At 37.2% G+C, this 18,935-nt stretch overlaps 1 long non-coding RNA gene across 3 annotated transcripts; it reads right to left on the bottom strand.

Annotated features, from left to right (window-relative positions):
- Positions 1-872: 872 nt before the first annotated feature.
- On the bottom strand, positions 873-18,612 carry LOC149181126 (uncharacterized). Of its 3 annotated transcripts, none has more exons than XR_016256986.1 (3): positions 18,228-18,612; positions 2,430-2,625; positions 873-1,437 (listed from the first exon to the last, which is right to left on the bottom strand). It is a non-coding gene; the product is annotated as an uncharacterized LOC149181126 (long non-coding RNA). The 3 variants fall into 3 exon arrangements; XR_016256988.1 differs by lacking the exon at positions 18,228-18,612 and adding an exon at positions 3,860-12,586 and having other exon boundaries at positions 875-1,437; XR_016256987.1 differs by lacking the exon at positions 873-1,437 and having other exon boundaries at positions 2,199-2,625.
- Between the last annotated feature and the right edge of the window lie 323 nt (positions 18,613-18,935).

Here is an 18,935-nt window from a genome sequence, read left to right as displayed (position 1 = left end):
CATATGACATTTCTTTAATTAATTAAATTAAAAGAGAAAAATGGTCTTAACTATTTGGAGATAAATCTTAAATATATTATATTTTTTATTTTACATATTAAATATCTTATATTTTTTATTTTACATATTAAATATCTTAAACTTTTAATTGTTAATTTTTTCTTCAATATTTTTAACAAAATATGTGGGAAAAGATAACATGAAATGACCATTTCATTTATTAGTTAAATTAGACCCCACTAGCATATATTCTACAAAGTGAATCCACCATGTATACAGTTTGTAGCCCTTGTTCAAATGTGGAAATTGGTTTATACCTTTCAAGGTTCAATAACTAAACTAACCCGCAGGGAACGCTAGCTATGCCGCCTTGTTTATTATAACGACACTTTCATAAAACTAAATTAGAAAATGACACACCACTAATAATGACATCCATTCACAAGTAAAAACAAGACCCTCGGAGCAGCAAAGTCCTTAACAATGACATGGAACGAGGCAGGTCGCAGAAATGGGTACCAAGAGGCACATTCAGTAGAAGGATCTTTATGCCAAAAGCTAGCAGACTAATTTGCAAACATTCATTCAGAAAGGAAATTTTGAATGGCAAAGGATTTCATGCAAAATGCCCTTGAATGGCTTGGAACACTAAGAAGAACAGATTAACAGAACAATTGAATGGCAAAGGATTTCATGCAAAATGCCCTTGAATGGCTTGGAACACTAAGAAGAACAGATTAACAGAACAAGAATGGATCAGATCAAACTATCATGTGCATACGCTATAGCCTCTAAGTACCCTGAGAAAAAATAGAAATTGCTCAAAGATGAGCTAAATTGAATAAACAAAGCAACAATTCTTTGACTGGCGTTACAGACAGATGAATAAGACACCATTATCTTGAACATAAAATCAGTTTCTTTACAATATACAAAGTAGAAACTCAAGAGTGTTGTGTACGAGTGCAATTCAAAGCAAAATTCTGCAAAAAGCCATGAATCGATCAATCATGAACACAAATACAATCAGTTTTTTTTCACAATACACAGTAGAAACTGAAGAGAATGTTGTGTACAAATGCAATTCAAAAAAATCTTCAAAAGCCATGAATCGATCAATCATGAACACAGATAAAATCAGTTTCTTTACAATATACAAAGTAGAAACACCCCTCCACGTATATAGACCAGTATGAAGAAAACTTTCTTTTAATTGTGACTCAAGCGGTTAAGCAATTTACCAAAGCCAATGCCAACTGATGTGCTTCCAATTAATTCAATTCAATTCATTGCAATCGATGATATCCTCTGGACTCGTGTTTAATATAGCCTTTTGCCTCTGGAAGCAGATTCTCCAAAAACAGGATCCTGAATGAGTAGCCTGCATACATCCCAGGGCTGACAATGCTTGAGCTTTAGCAAGAGCTTCACTGTCACCTGCATGTACAGCAAGGTAACCAAGAAGAATCAGCATATGAATATGAACCATCCCTTCTCCAAAGTAAAAGCTGGACAAGATGTAGAACACGTCATCATTTCTTAAAAAACTTATTTCATTTCAATGTCATTTATCGTTTTCTTCATTTTTAACCTTAAAAGTCCTCCAAGCATTCCAAACACAGTATCTACACGGTTACATTACAAGCCTCGGAGCAGCAAAGTCCTTAACAATGACATGGAACGAGGCAGCTCGCAGAAATGGGTACCAAGAGGCACATTCAGTAGAAGGATCTTTATGCCAAAAGCTAGCAGACTAATTTGCAAACATTCATTCAGGCAGGAAATTTTGAATGGCAAAGGATTTCATGCAAAATGCCCTTGAATGGCTTGGAACACTAAGAAGAACAGATTAACAGAACAATTGAATGGCAAAGGATTTCATGCAAAATGCCCTTGAATGGCTTGGAACACTAAGAAGAACAGATTAACAGAACAAGAATGGATCAGATCAAACTATCATGTGCATACGCTATAGCCTCTAAGTACCCTGAGAAAAAATAGAAATTGCTCAAAGATGAGCTAAATTGAATAAACAAAGCAACAATTCTTTGACTGGCGTTACAGACAGATGAATAAGACACCATTATCTTGAACATAAAATCAGTTTCTTTACAATATACAAAGTAGAAACTCAAGAGTGTTGTGTACGAGTGCAATTCAAAGCAAAATTCTGCAAAAAGCCATGAATCGATCAATCATGAACACAAATACAATCAGTTTTTTTTCACAATACACAGTAGAAACTGAAGAGAATGTTGTGTACAAATGCAATTCAAAAAAATCTTCAAAAAGCCATGAATCGATCAATCATGAACACAGATAAAATCAGTTTCTTTACAATATACAAAGTAGAAACACCCCTCCACGTATATAGACCAGTATGAAGAAAACTTTCTTTTAATTGTGACTCAAGCGGTTAAGCAATTTACCAAAGCCAATGCCAACTGATGTGCTTCCAATTAATTCAATTCAATTCATTGCAATCGATGATATCCTCTGGACTCGTGTTTAATATAGCCTTTTGCCTCTGGAAGCAGATTCTCCAAAAACAGGATCCTGAATGAGTAGCCTGCATACATCCCAGGGCTGACAATGCTTGAGCTTTAGCAAGAGCTTCACTGTCACCTGCATGTACAGCAAGGTAACCAAGAAGAATCAGCATATGAATATGAACCATCCCTTCTCCAAAGTAAAAGCTGGACAAGATGTAGAACACGTCATCATTTCTTAAAAAACTTATTTCATTTCAATGTCATTTATCGTTTTCTTCATTTTTAACCTTAAAAGTCCTCCAAGCATTCCAAACACAGTATCTACACGGTTACATTACAAGCTTTTTTTTATGTATATATGATTCAATAATGATTGTAGCTCGTTCATCAACCGTGTTCACATTGGTCACTGTCATTAAACATATCAAGCAGAGTCATATATCAGTGGCACTGCTTGCACTGATTTAAAGGATATTTTGGAGAGATACAACTCTAATCATAGCGATCGACATTCTGAACACCTCAATGTTATTAATAGAAAAACAGATCAAAATATATACTTGAGTATCCTATAGCATGTTGCAATATGCCATGCAAACAATAGGAACATAAAAAAGTTGTGTGTCAAAGCACCAGACCAACACCATAGCTAAAAGTCCATATTGCATTCGTAATTGACATCATTGGGTAAAAGCATTGTACCGTGAATGTAGTCTGAGTGCTAAAGCAAATTACCCAATGCCATATATGACTATTGTATGATAGGTATGATCAACACCAACATCACAAAGGATATACATTGCCTAGGCAATCTGGTGGTAGCTCTAGTACCAAAAATAGAACCTAAAAAACATGGCACGTGTTCGCCTCCCCTCTCCTACCCACACCCCATGTCACGTATTTCACATGCCAGACAACATGTGTCCAACACAAGTTTGACTTGTGTCATGTTTGCAGGACACGAGTCAAACTCATTACCCCAAAATGTGAAAACGTCCAGTGAAAAAGCGCGCAGGAAAATTGATTTTTTGCCTCATTCTCACATAATTCAGTGATAGGTTTAGAGCTCTTACAGGTTTTGGAGTGCAGCTAAGGCCGATTAAGCATTGTTAGAATGGATTCCAAGTGTTAGGAAGTGGATTTGTCTAGGGCCCATTAATGCTATGTAATTAATGGTAATTTTCATTATTTACTTAAATTTTTAGCGTTACCATTGATTGTTTTAGGATGTTTGAGTGGTTCCAACCTCGTTGGATGTAAGAACCCTAAATTCGAAACTTAAGAGGGTTTAACAATATTTTGTTCATAAAATATCAGAATATGTAATTTAAATACAGAATTTAACAATTTATCTAATGAATACCAACCTGTCTGCGCTGCTGCAGATCTTGTTCCAGTTGCGTTACCAAAACGGCCAAAACCTCCCTGCCGAACTGGATACAACTTAGGTACTCAATCTCAGAATGCTCTCCAATCGATGCATCACAAGAATGTATTCCAAATATTGATTAAAAGAAAAGAAAGAAAGAAAATGGCAAAACAGAAAACATGACCAGGAATAGAGAGTAACTATGAATAGCCTAAAACACTTATTTCAATCGACATCACAAAGATCACAATCTAAATCGGCAGATGATGGGTTTGAAATGGATCGGCACCTGGAAGATTTTTTCCAAACCAGGTGAGCCAAAACTCAGGTCTGACTTAGATTCACTTGGTCCACCCTAGTTCGTAGTACGTACTTGCCCAAGAAACCTAAAATAAGCCTTTCAACAGAGACTTTTCTCTTCTTTATCTGTTTGAGCAAATTTCCTGTTTGCCAGTTGACTTCAAGTGACAAAGAACCAGGGGGCAATATAGCCCATCTAGAGTAGCCATCAAAACCTGTTGGACATCCACCGAGACAGTTGGGCATTTAGGGCATCAAAAACAATGGGAATTTTTTCAGGGATTTACTCAGCAACAGTTGTAGGCCTTTTATAGCTCCTTTTTCACCCTTGGAGGTACCTCTACACGCTCCTTCATCATTTATTCATGATTGTTTGTTAATTAGGGATAACAGAAACTTAAGGTTATTTAGGTTTTTTGAGTTCTCCATGTTTTGATTCGCTCTTGTTTTTTTCCAGGTGTTTAAACTTTAAACACTGTAGCCTGTCACTGACGGCCTTCATTGGAAAAGACAGTGGCCTTGCCCTTTGACATGTAGGCTGTTACCTTGCTGTCCATTGCCCCATTTAGTAACAGCAATGAACCAGTGGATATGACAGCAAGCAGTGCTACAGTAACCCCTAAACAGCAGCAAAATATTAAACCAAAACAGTGAGAATGCCAAAAGGAAACTTTGCTTGGGCTCACAGTGAAAGGATTCTGGGGTCAGCTAAGCTTTTATGTAAATTTTTGCCTCTCTGTACTGTTGCCATTTTTAGATTCCAATACAACCTTGCCCATATTCCCAGCCATGGCATTGGTCCTTGCTTACATGTTGACCAAAGATGCTAAACACCAAGTCAACTTGGGCATTGTCACCCTCAAATGAGGATATAACCAAGAAAGCAAGAATAAATGCAGAATGGAAAATCTCAGAGGTGGTCATATCTTTTTCAAATACCCCCTATCGAATCCCTCTACTGAATCATCAATGCCAGAGCCAATTTCTCATACATGCCTCAATATCAAACTCAAAGTCAACCAAATTCCACCTCCTCCTCCATTCCTACATATTTGGGCACTAGGGATGCAAATATATACACTTCTTAGCTCTCTGAAAAAAAAAATATACACTTCTTAGCTACCCACACACAACCAGATTCCCAACCTCACATGGACAGCACAGGTTGGACGTTCATGGTAAAGCAACGAAGGCCATTGCTAATTTTTAGTATTATTGCAACATTACATTTGACTGTGTCAAAAGCCCTTACTAGCAATCTATGATTGATGTAACCATTGTTGGAGCTCCATAGTTCAAAGCCTCTACATCTAAAAGCCTTATGGATTCCAATTTGCTGTTAGAAAAACATTGATGATGTGAACTTTATATTTGCTGAGTATTGTTCATCCTGTCAGAATCAGGGTACACCATCATGAGAGATGGATGGATAGATGCAAGGAACATAAACTTAATAAATTTCCCCATATCTTGTCCGAAGGACACAATGTTTCTCAAATCTGTGGATGTCCATTAATTTTAGTTAACAATGTGGTATGGTCTATGCTTAGCATAATTTACTTCAATGTTCCTTAGCAGCCCAATAACAATTTCCAATTTCCAATAGCAATCACAATAATCACATTGACAGTGAAAGCAAATAGAACATGAAACAAAACGCAGAAGACAAGCCAAGACAAGAGGACACAAGATTTGGTGGATACTAGGGAAAAACCCCAATGTGTGTAAAACTCTATTCAATTCTTCTTATTATTATATCAAAAATTCGGCGGAGAGAGAAAGTACAAAAGTCAAATTGACTTTGCCTAATTCAAAGTCAAAACAGCCCTGTAAATTTTTGCAGTCAACTGCAGTCAAACTTCAACCCTAATCAGAAAGTCAACACTGGTCAAATCAGCAATAAATCATCCTCAAAGCAGCTCAGTCTTCCACAATCAAACTTGGCCTGATAAAGAGCTCAAAGTCAGACAAAAATAGCTCGGTCAAACTACAGTCAACCCTGAAGTCAGTGCTGGTCAAACTGCCCAGATTCCATTGATTTCTGTGCCCAGAAATGTGACCTAAAAGGAAAGAAGATCCTCCAAAAATCACAGTCAAAGCTAGTCAACAAGCCCTTGGTCAATGCTGGTCAACCTGCAGAATTTCCTGCGATTTTCAGCCCTGTAATTTAGTCTGAAATTTCTTCCTTCTTGCCACGTGTGAGAGAGAGAGAAGTGGCCCAATAGCTGTATGAACCAATCAGAGAAGAGAGAATGAGTGAATGATGAATGTGCCAAATGAGGGGGGACACTTGTATTTATACAATTTGTTGTGAGTGAAGAGACACATCCATTGGGCTTTCTAATAAGCCTACATGATGATGAGGCCGACCTGAACAAATAGTACATGAGTGTGCATAAATTCAAAATCATACTTCTGCTTGTCCAAATGAGATTATCTTTATATCAATTTTGGTCCTCTCGAAAAGAGGGATTTAATGCAATCATCACCTTCATCAAAATAGCTGCCCCAAGGTGGGATTTGGCCCTAGCTGCCAATTTTAACAATGCCTCAAACAATATTAACAGTTCCCAAGTGATTTCCAGAATGTTCCCCACATCTTGTCCAAAGGGCACAATGTTTCTCAAATCTGTGAATGCATCAAACAACATTAACAGTTGCCAAGTGATTTCCAGAATGAAGGAAGTTGTTCATGAGGGAGAAGAAAAAAATGTTGTACAAATTGTCACCAATAATGCAACTAATAATATGGTGGCTGGTAGACCCTTTTGGGCTTAGGCACCCCTTCCATATTCTGGACCTTTTGTGCTGCACAGTGCACAGATTTAATGCTTGAGGGAATTGGTAAAATTGTTTAGATACAAGAGGCTGTGGATAAGGCAGAATTCATAACCAAATACACTTACAATCACACAAATGTCCATAGCACCATGACAATATATAATGAATGCAAGAAACTTATTCATCATGCAGTGACCAGATTTGTAACAAATTTCACATCCTTGCAATCTGTGCTTGACTGAAGATAAATCCCAAGAGAATGGTTTTGGGCCCCGAGTGGATGGCATCTAAGCATGGAAACAAACCCGCGATAAAATACATTTACAAGGTGATGGATCTCACCAAGTAGGGCCTCAAAAAAAGATCGGGATGGAAAGGCCAAGTATATTCCTATTTAGGATATTATTGAAGTGTGTTTGGATAGGCAGTTGCATTCCCCCTTACACGCTGCTGGGTACTTTTTAAACCAAAAACACTTTTATCATAAGACCAAATCTAACGAGGATGGTGCGGTCCATAGAGAGCTTTATGGTGTGCACTGAAAGGTGTTTTCCTGATCAACAAATCCAAAGCCATGTCATTGCCCAACTAGAGGATTGTATAGCAAACACAAATTTGTTTGCCTGTGCCAATGCTATGCGTGAAAAGAAGAATATGTTGTCAGGTAGCCTTGAAGGCTTGATCAATTCATTAAATTTTTCTCTACTTTGTTTTTTAATTAAATTTTATTATATTTTTATGGTATTGGTTCTCATATCTTGAACCCTTGCCATCTGCTAGGTCTTTGGTGGCAAAATTTTGGCAGTGATACATCGTATCTTAAGAAATTTTCCATTCTGATCTCAAATCAGACCTGCAATGCTTCAGGTTGGGAGGGCAAGTAGAGCATGTTTTAAAAAATACATTCCAAAAAGCACAACCAATTAACACGAAAGAGCTTAAATGACCTTGTGTTTGTCCATTACAACCTTCAACTTCGCAATAGGCAAATCAAAGTGAGAAACATGAAGTTTGGCTTAGTTTATCTGAAGGCTTACACATTTGAATTTGAAGGTTTGATTTAATTTTTAAAGTTTAAATAATATAGTTCCCATTTAATGTTTCATGATCATCACTGGCTTGGATCATTCAGAAATTGTTCTGAAGAGCTATACTACATTAAACTAGCTTCTATTGAAGGACGTTCATATTTTTGCCTTAGGGACTTCAAGAACCTTTAGGGTCAAGCATCCCAATGCATGGCTGAAGCTGTTTTTTTCCCTGATTTATTCCCAATCTTATGCATTCTTTGTCTTCTACATTGCTGAGTTTTTGCCGATTCCGAGTCTAGTGACTATCATGTCCCTTTCCACGTGATCATCAAAAGGGAAAAAAGGGGACCCTTGGTATTTGCGGATGGTATTTGAATGGCCCATGGTATTTTCCCATGGTATTCTAACAGCTCATAACTTTAAAGGGAAGATTAGAGCTCTCTCATGAACATGCATTGGTTATTTGTCTTCTAATTGATTTGAAACATCTCGTAGCTTGGTACAAGGGTGTTAACCCAGTGAGAATTAGTCTTTGGTGGTGAGACACACACCCTAGCTGATTCTAGGTTGATTTTGGTGGTGAAACTATCTACCCTAGCCAATCAATACTAGTTTAGTAGTGAAACTATCTACCCTAGCTGGTCTAGAGGAGGAGCCATCCCGGTTTATCATTAGTGCAACAACAAGTTTGTCGGAGAGGCCATTGTCAACCATATATATGTTCAGTTATTTGTGCTATATGGCTGGTGTTCAGGCGTGCTATATTTGTGCTATATTGCTATATTGCTATATTGCTGGTGTGCTATATGTTTAGGATGAGGAGAACAAGGAACCAACACTGGCGACAAATAGCAATCAACCTAAATATGGGATGTGGATGAATGGGGAAGCTGGAAGGTGTTAAGTATGGATTACCATGGAAATGCAACATCAATTAGAACCTCCTATTTGTGCCCTCCTAGACAGTGAAAGAATGGCCTCAAGGAAGATCACACTGGAGTCCCAGTGTTTTAAAATTTGGCCCAGCCGATTCAGAATCAGGAAGGTCACACTTGATGTACTTCAGACTATTGGCCATACTTTGTAGCTTAGGTTAATATACAAACTTTTGACCTCAGTCTTAACTCAGGATCATGTTTAGTATTATTAGATGCCAAAATGCAATTCGGACTTATCACAATTTCACAGAAATGTATTGCCACTGATAGAACTTGGGTTACTTCACAGGGACCATTCAAAACACAGAGATGAGGACCTTATCATAGAGGCAATTTGATCTGTTCTTAAAAAATAGCTCTGATACTATGTTGAAATTTGAGTTCAAGCCAGAATTTCTAATCATGATAATTATTTGTGACCAATATATATGTTTCCTTTTAACATTTACTTTATTCACTTATGTCATCAAGCTATTATACATTCAAAAACATACAGAAAGTAAAGATCACAGTACACAAGATTAGAGCTCTCTCATGAACATGCACTGGTTCTTTGTCTCCTATTTGATTTGGGAGATCTCGTAGCTGGTGCAAGAGTGTGAACCCAATCAGGATTAGTCTTCAGTGGTGAGACACCAACTATAGCTGATTCTAGGTTGGTTTCAGTGGTGAAACTATCCACTCCAGCCAATCAATACTAGTTTCGGTAATGAAACTATATACCCTAGTTGGTTTAGAGGAGGAGCCATCCAAGTTTCTCATTAGTGCATCAACAAGTTCGTTGGAGAGGCCATTGTTAACCATGTATATGTTCATATATTTGTGCTATATTGCTGGTGTTCAGGTGTGCTATATTTGTGCTTTTTTTCCCAAGAAAAAAATTGTAATTTTCATTAGCAATAAGAAAATTACATGTTATATCATCTGCATTTGAATATCCAGAATCGCAGAAATGGACCAAGCCATTCTATCCAGATCAGTGTTCATATAGATCATCCATTATATACATTGAAAGACATAAATATATACAAGTAATAACATAAACTGTTCATATAGTTCAAAACAGAAAAACACAAAAGTGTTTATAGCCCCGAATGATCATGGCAAATCATTCAGAATCTTCCCCATCCAATTCAATGAAAGGTCGATGGAAGCACTGATTGGTCTCCAGGTCTTAGAATTCTTGAATCATCCACTGCCCCATGAGGAGTCTGAGATTGTTGAGTTCAGCAAAATTGTTGGTGCCTCTCCCCAATCCCATTTTGAGCTTGTAATAATGTGATTCAGTAATGTGAAGTACAGCTCCACCCCCACATCTAGTGTTCTGAGCCGACCCATCAAAATATGTCCAAGGGATATTCTCATCAATAACTTTAGGAGTGATGACATGGACAGGTTTTGTTGCTGATTCCTCAGGGATCAAGTGATAGTGATTGCAAGTAGTTGGCCATACAATAGGGGCATCCTGAAAATAGTTCGATTCCTGACCAACCAAATTCCCCAGCAAACTAGCAGAGGGAGGTTCCTTATTTTTTTGATGTTGCAGAATTCCACCAAGATCGCCATGCACTAGATAAATGAGTCCCATTCCATCTATGCATGATGTTAAGGGAGCTAGTAATCTGTAGCCACACCAAACTTGTCACAAGCCAATGTAGTAAAAGGTGATCAATATCTTCAACTTGGTCTTTGCAAAGACAACATCGAGATAGACCATGATAAGCATGGCGATTTAGGTTATCGTTCGTGGACGCTTTGTTTGATAGAATACACCACATGAATAGATGGGCTTTGTGTGGTGCTTTAAGCTTCCATAGTAGGCACCGCCACCAAATCGCCTCCACTGATTCCTGTGCTGATATAAGAGCAGAGTATCCATCCCGAGGGATATATCGACCGTGTGATGTTGCAGCCCAAATGATTTCATCCTCCTGAACAGTAATCCTAATATGAGCTTCTTCCAATGCCCCAATGAAACGGTGCCAATCCCTGCTCCACCTTTCTGGTATCCTGAGATCCTGTGCATTTAACCATTTCTGTGAGATCCAAGATGTGTTCCTACCGTCTGCTATATGTGAGAGCTGAGTGATACCATCCAGTGCAAGTGTTTGTCTGAACTCCAATGGAAGAATGTGTGCATTTGCCACATCCTAACCAAGCATCAATGCCTAGTCGAACCAGCTCACCATTTCCAATTTGCCAAGCCAATCCTCGCTTAATGACATTTATGGAGTGTGTGATAGGTTTCCATATGATAGAGGATCCAATAATGACCCGGATCGGCCTACAAATCCATTACTGATAGTGGGTGTATATATATATAATCAACCACCTCTTTCCAACCCTAAGGGGTGGAACATCTCCTAAGCCAACCCATCAATTAGTAGGTGCAAGTGATCAATGACATGACATGGTGTCTACTTCAAAGAGGATACCACCATCTTATACTAGCTATGGAATTCCAACATCCTTAAGCATTATGATGTGAAGAGGGAGGGTCATGGGATCTAAGTTACCCCTTTCCTCCCCCTATTTTTACAACCCCTCTTGTGCCCCTTTTTCATGATTAATTTCCTTTTCTTTATCACATATATAGCTTAGGTTATAAGCTTTGATTGATTCATCATTGACCCCTTAAAGGTGAAGCATTTCCTTGCTCATTGGGGTTAACATATTTAAATTTCCTTTCATTTACTCTACACACTTTCATTTATCCCTACAGTGTTTTGCATTTTAACATTATGGCTCATGCTTTTTGTTTCCTTTCCGCTGCATTGACCTTTTAGGGCAAAAGTTTCTAGGCCCCTACTCAAGGATGAGGAGAACAAGGAACTAACATTGGCAACAAATAGCAATCAACCCAAAGATGGGATGTAGATGAATGGGGAAGTTGGAAGTTGTTAAGTATGGATTACCATGGAAATGCAACATCAATTAGAGCCTCCTATTTGTGCCCCTCCTAGACAGTGAAAGAATGGCCTCAAGGAAGGTCACACTAGAGTCCCAGTTTTTTAAAATTCAGCCAAGCCGATTCGGAATAGGCAGAGCCAACCGAGTCGAACCCCTCCCAGTCGGCTCGATACAAAAACCGATCCAAAGGTCGATTTGTTACCAAACCAGTTGAGTCAGTCACCGATTTGGCCGGTTCAATAACAAACCGACTAGATCGACAAAGACCGAATTAAACCGGCTAAGCCATTCAAACTCGGTCCGCAGTAGAATTTGGAGGGAAAGCAAACTCCAAACTTGGTTATTTTTTGGTTTTAGGTTTTTTTCTTGTCCATCTAACCTCTCCCAAGCCTATAAAACCTACCCAACCCCCTCACATTTGCTCACAACTATCTCAACGTGTAGTTGTTGCACCTACTAATGCTACTACTTCTATAGTTATAGTTGGAGATCGTGATGAGGAGAAGTTGTGGGTTTCCCTATCTGACTCTGATTCAAAGTTTGAGCCAGATGATGTTGGCTTCTCTAGTAGTAGCCAATAGTGACTAGTGATGTTTTACTTTTGTTGTAGAGGCCATTTAGAGCTTCCTTGGTTATGTGTTTTTGTTTTGATCTCTATATCATATATGTATTGGACAATGAACTGGGTGCCATTTTGATATAATGGATATATTCATGAGCCTACTTTGATCATTTGTGTTTGGAAACATGAATGAAAATCTTTAAAATTATGTTTTTTCATAAAAAAATAAATATTTAACGTATTTTTTACAATGACCGAGTCATTGAAATCAAATTGGTGAAGTCGATACCGAGTCGGAGTCGAAGTCTACCCTCGGCCGGTACCAAACCCGAGTCGAAGTTTTAAAACAATGCACTGGACTAGTGGCAAGTGATAACCACCAAGGTGAAGCGTGGAAACAAGTGTACAACCAAAAGCAATCTATCATCCAATTCAACCTATGATCCATACTAGAATGCCCTTAAATATCTAATGAAAGCACTCGAATACAAAAATGATTAATGTGGCTCACAATAAATGACCCGCCTTCGTCAAATGAGCATACTAGGTGGAAGAAAGCACCTACCGGAGCATGGATGACAAGCATCTCAAGGTGTCTATCTGTGGATCATGACAGGGATGCTGGCAGGCAAGCTGAAACAATAGGAGAAAAAAAATCGTCTACAGGTCACTCACATGGGTGGTTAACAAGACCCAAAAGCTAACTTTATTTCTACACCCTCTTGATAAATCTTCCTCCTTTTTGTCTCATTCTGGTACCAGTAATACTAGCTGCAAGAACAGATTTGGTGTCTGCCACTTCATTTCTTTCAAGAGTGCAAATAACCTAGCTAAGGAAGGACTAATCCCAGTGTCTCTAATACTATTACAAAGGACAACTTGAATTCTCTTAATTAATCCACAAAGTGGATACTATAGCCCTGTGTTGGAAGGAACTAACCATAGTTGCGGGGTAGCGCCTCCCCCCCCCCCTCAATCCCGCTCCCAATCCGCGCTCCGAGCGGGAGTGACTCGAGAACAAGTCGGGAGCGCGCTCCCAAAAAGGGAGCAATTTCAGGAGTGCACTCCCTAAAAAAAAACGCTCCCTACCTTTTTGGGAGCATTTTCGGAAGCGTTTTGCCTTTTATGCAATTTTTTTTTGCAATGATCTTCCAAATGCAATTGTTTTTCAAAGAAACAAATAAGTTTTTAGTGGGGCAGCTTAATGATCACGTCTATGGCCCTAGTATTGATATAAAAAAATCACTCCCTGCCTTTTTGGGAGCATTTTCGGGAGCGTTTTGCCTTTTATGCAAAAAAATTTTGCAATGATGTTCCAAATGCAATTGTTTTTCAAAAAAACAAATAAGTTTTTAGTGGGGCAGCTTAATGATCACGTATATGGCTCTAGTATTGATATGTAATTCATGGTAATGTTAAATTCTTAAAGTAAAAGTGACATTCTCTTTAATCTTCATTTTCATCCTTTTACTTAAATTTTTAACATTACCCTGAAATGACTCAGGATGTTTGAGAGTGATTCCGACCTCATTGGATTTCATATGCAAAAAGTAGAATTTTAGATTTCATTCAAAATCCAACAGATTTATCAGTTTTTTAGGATTTCAGGATTGCATTGTTTGCATTGAATTTTGTCATGTATTAGGGTATGGAACTCGTATTTAATCAAGAGCACCAATCCCTATATGTACCTTGATGTTAGTGACATTGGTTGTCGAACTCCTCTATCATGACCCTCCTAAAAATGTACGCATCACTCAAACAAAATCTTGACTTGACATGCTATGCTTTTTAGAGGGTGATATTAATGACAAAGATCCCTATACAGATACAGAGGTAATGACAAAGATAACTCTGGATATTAATGCTTAGAGGGTGATATTAATGATAAAGATCATGATTTTCCAACAAGACTAAAAATTAGACTTTTTTCGTTGTGGCAAAAGGCCCAAACATAAGCAACAAGTTTATTATTGACCCTTTCATATTTTTTATAACTATTGACTCTTTCATATTTATTATGATATTTTTTTAAACAATATATGACAATTTAAGTTTGAAGTTGGCAATTATAACTCAGTAGTAATGAATTATGAATATGATGCTTCATGAAAGTTGAAATTTGTTTCATTTCATTTTATAACATTTCATTTCATGTTAGATATTATTTGTTGTAATGGTTACACTTATATCTTACAAGTACAACTTTGGTGATCAATGATGATAAATGTCATAAACTTATATATTGAATTTTGAAAGCTTGAAACTTTAAGATTGATGAATCATGACTCAATATGTTGTATGTTACTATGTTACTAACTTGTGGACATGGTTGATGAAGATTATAACTTCTAAATGATTGTTGATATATGGCTCAATCTATGTTTTTTATGTTTTTATATCTAATTCATCATTCTACATGTTTTTGTTGACATATATGTATCAAAATATAAAAATATAAAAAATATATATATTATATAAAAAATGCTCTGGGATTCACTCCCAAACCGGTAGCTTTTGAAAATGTCGCTCCCGCCCCCGTTTTCGCTCCCGCTCCCGCTCCCCACTCCCAAGTAACACTGGAACTAACAATTAAACTTTTCAATTCAAGGCATTAAAAATGCAAAGGATTATAGTTGATTCTAATAAATCTTACTAATAGCATCAACTGATGAGTGGGAATTTTTCTATCCATAGCATTTAAATTGCACAACTTGGAACACAAATTCCTAATTTAACAAGAAGCATATAAATTCATGGCCAACGTGGTGGCCACGTTCCATCACATTTCAAGCCAAGGAATAAAAGAAAAGGACCTCCAACCACGCCTCTCATTAAGACAGAGAACTTCATGCATTGATGTCTTCAACGAACCCAATACTAGATGGGGTTCACTTGACCAGCAAGCATAGTGTTTTTGAGTGTACTTTTTGGGTCTATTCATGGAGATGAAGGTGCCTTGCTTGAGGAGTTGAGTGGTCTAGTTGACTTGTGCATGATGGAGAAGGCTTACCACATGCATCCAACCCTTTTGGAGCTTGCCCTTGATGGTGGCCCCATGGTCAAGTCATCAGTGTTATTGACAGATATTTCTTAGCTGTTGCGACATGCAGATTTGTGAAGTTCAATGCCCAGCACATTATGCATTCATGGTACAACAAAATCAGGTCTGCCAGCATTTGTTTTGGTATTTCACATGGGCAGGTCCATAAGGTAGATTTTATAGGAGTTTTCACCTCAATCTTGGATAATCGATTCGGAGAAAAGCTAAGTTGCACTGAAACAAATAAGGGAATAGATACGTATACGGGGTTTGAAACGGATACGACAAATTTTAAAAAAATCTGGATACAATACGGCAAGTAAACGGCATATATATATCTCATACTACCATTCATCTTTTAGAATCTAGATTCTATATCTAAAAATACATAATCATCATCATGAATTCAACATAAACAAATCATCATCATCAATTCAGAATAAACAGTCACTATCATTAGTGTTTATTATAACATTCAACATATTATCATCATTAGCAATGTAATCAGAAATGCTACAACCTTTGTGCTTTCGGGTCCAACTCCTTCAAAGAAGGTGTCATGCATGGCATATGGTATCTATCTTCCTTGCATGACAATTAAAAGGCCCATGGGATCATTGGGATATTCTGTCAAGACCTATTTGAACATTTCAATCTTCTCAATGTCAGCTTGGTCTCTTGACTATATGCAGGCAAAAGATTGGCTAGAGAAGATTTGTTATATTGGAGGGATTTACGAAATCAAGAGCAAAATCAATGACAATTAACAAAACCTTAACCAAACTGAAAATTATCGCTCAAATAAATCTCTTTATGAAGACATTAATCAAACCCTTCTGTTTGTATTTTTGAACATTTTATCTTTTTCTGTTTGTTTAAATTTGATAAATAAATCTCTTTATGAAGACATTAATCAAACCCTTCTGTTTGTATTTTTGAACATTTATCTTTTTCTGTTTGTATAAATTTTTGAACAAATTTTCATGCGTTTTAACATTGTAAGGGTGGATTCCGATCACGATTTAAATCTGGAAAAGGATCCAAAAAAATTTAAAATCCTTGGAAATGTATCCAATTCCGAATCCGAAGTTTTCGATTTTTTGAAACGGCACAAAAACGTTTTTATAGCATTTCGGACAAGTATCATATCCAGCAATTTCTTCAAGCATTTCCAGTAACTTAGGAGAAAAGAGGCAAGGATACATAGAACATGCTGTTATTGGTTGAGGAAGGGTGTTCTTGGAGACTTTTTGGGGGCTTATCCTTGCTATATTTGGAGTGAAGCTTGCTTGTGTTAGATGGGGTATATTTGGCTTGCATAGGAGCCTGTTTTGGAGGGGCTCCCCGTGAGTTTGACCTGCTAAATATATGCAAACAGGATAACCTAGTTTGACAGTCTCCATGTTTTTGGGTCCCTATTTCTGGCTGAAATTGCAGTGCATTTTGACTTGATTAGGAGAACCTTCCAGCTCATACAAAGCTGCCTTCCTTGGGAGGTTACATCATCTACCTTGGAGATCTGGAAAGAATTCCTCCAATACATGGAAAATGACAGATCTCCTTGATTTGTATTTCTTCTAATGCATCATATATTCACAAGACATCCAAAGAAAAAGATAAATTCACAAACTCATGTTACAAGTTCACAAATCAATACTAGTAGAATTTCAGTACGAATCAGTTTTCATGAGGCAAGTTGAGGATAATGAAAATTGAGGAATAATGATTTACCATGAATTGTTCCTCTTTATCACAAGGAATCACAAATGCCATGTTGGACGACTTCTCTTCTTTTAGTTCAACATGTAAATGCTGCCAAAGTTAAAGAAAATTTCAACTAAATAGAATGAAATTCTGTCAAACATTTGTTAGAAACAGTGAGCTTGCTTTTGAGAGAATTCGTGTGCATAATCTTCGAAGTAACACTTTAAAGAGTCACTTTGAACTTGAAATCCACCATCTTGCAAAGAACCAATCCTGCTTTGCAAGAATCCATTCCCTGCACTTTCTAGTATTCTCTATGCACACTTACATTTACAATAAAGCCAGTAGCAAAACGATTTTTCAAATGAATTGAAGTGCCAATGCATCAAAACTTCCCTCTAACCACGATTGTCATATAGGCAAAAGGATGACATGAAAAGACTTGTTGAAAACATTGCACAGGCAAGATATAAGCACAAGGCCAAAACTGTCAATAGTCAACATCTACAATAGAAAATAGGGTATCACTAAGAGCAGCTGAAACTAAAAACCAGTCTATTAATCTTTATATAAGCATCACTGCATCAAGAACTGAGCAAGTTTAATTTAAGAGACTGTCATAATGCAAGATAACTTGGGTTTCCATCACTCTGCCACTCAGTTGAAAGCTATCAAACAAGTATGCAGTATCTCAAAACTAGAATTGACACAATACAATGAAGTGAGTGGAATTTCAAACAGATTCCTAAGGAATTTCATAAGAACTACACACATCAGCATATAATATAGGCCCTGACATTACACAAAAAAAGACAGAGGACATCAATCTTTTATGGATCTCAGCCTAGAAAGGATCCCCTGTCATCAAGCTGTTAGTTTGACCCATGTAAACATATCAAAAGAAAGCAAATCTCCAAAAACATATGTTTTTAAAGAAGTTACAGTTTTCAAGTAATCAGTAAATTAAAGTTCCCAAAAACAAAAACTGATGATCTGTAACTACAAATGAAGAAGTAAAGTGCAACACAAACTAATTGCAGACATGAAAGGCATTAAGTTATAAACATCAGTGCATTTCAAAACCATTTAGAACATACCTCTTTGATTGCAGCTGACAGTATGCCCTTGACGCTAGCAAAGAGAGATGCTCTTGAGATGACGGAACTTCCCATAAAATGTCAAATTGCAGGTCAAAAGCAGATTAACGCAATTCATTTATGGGACCAGAAAGACATATATGGAAGAAAAAAATTTGAATACACAACACATTGAGAAGTGAATGCATCCTATTTCCTTTAACATTTGTACCAAAGAAATTTACCAAACCCAGCACCCAATAAACAATTCCCAGCAATTATTAACCAAAAATATTTTGTGAAAGCAAAATTACTCTATCTGAATCACATACACATAAACAGATTTCTGCCCAAATAATTCAGTTTGCGTCTTAGCCTCAACACTTGGGCTCAATTAGAAGTCAGCAACATCCAATTACCATTGTCAGCTGTTATTGGAGTGATTCCAGTCGGAGAGATAACTATAATTGTTTTTCCAGCTCCACTAGGTCCAAGAACACAAAATAGTGAATCCTTCACAAGAAATATCCACAGCCACTGAAATTAGATTACACCAACAACAAATGCAGATAAGCTCTTAACATAAAAGTTTTGAACCCCAGAAATTCAACATATTAAGTATTACATATTCCAATGCCTGAAAACCAGAACAGGCATCCCAAATAACAATCATGTTTACAGCGTATGAAGATTCAGTAAAACAAAATTCAACATCTATAGCACACCGTT

The sequence above is a fragment of the Pinus tabuliformis genome, chromosome 3_2, assembly GCF_031772625.1.
Source record: "Pinus tabuliformis cultivar Carrire ecotype Pingquan chromosome 3_2, CPIR1, whole genome shotgun sequence".
Classification (NCBI taxonomy): domain Eukaryota; kingdom Viridiplantae; phylum Streptophyta; class Pinopsida; order Pinales; family Pinaceae; genus Pinus; species Pinus tabuliformis.
This window is presented reverse-complemented; position numbering and strand designations above follow the sequence as displayed.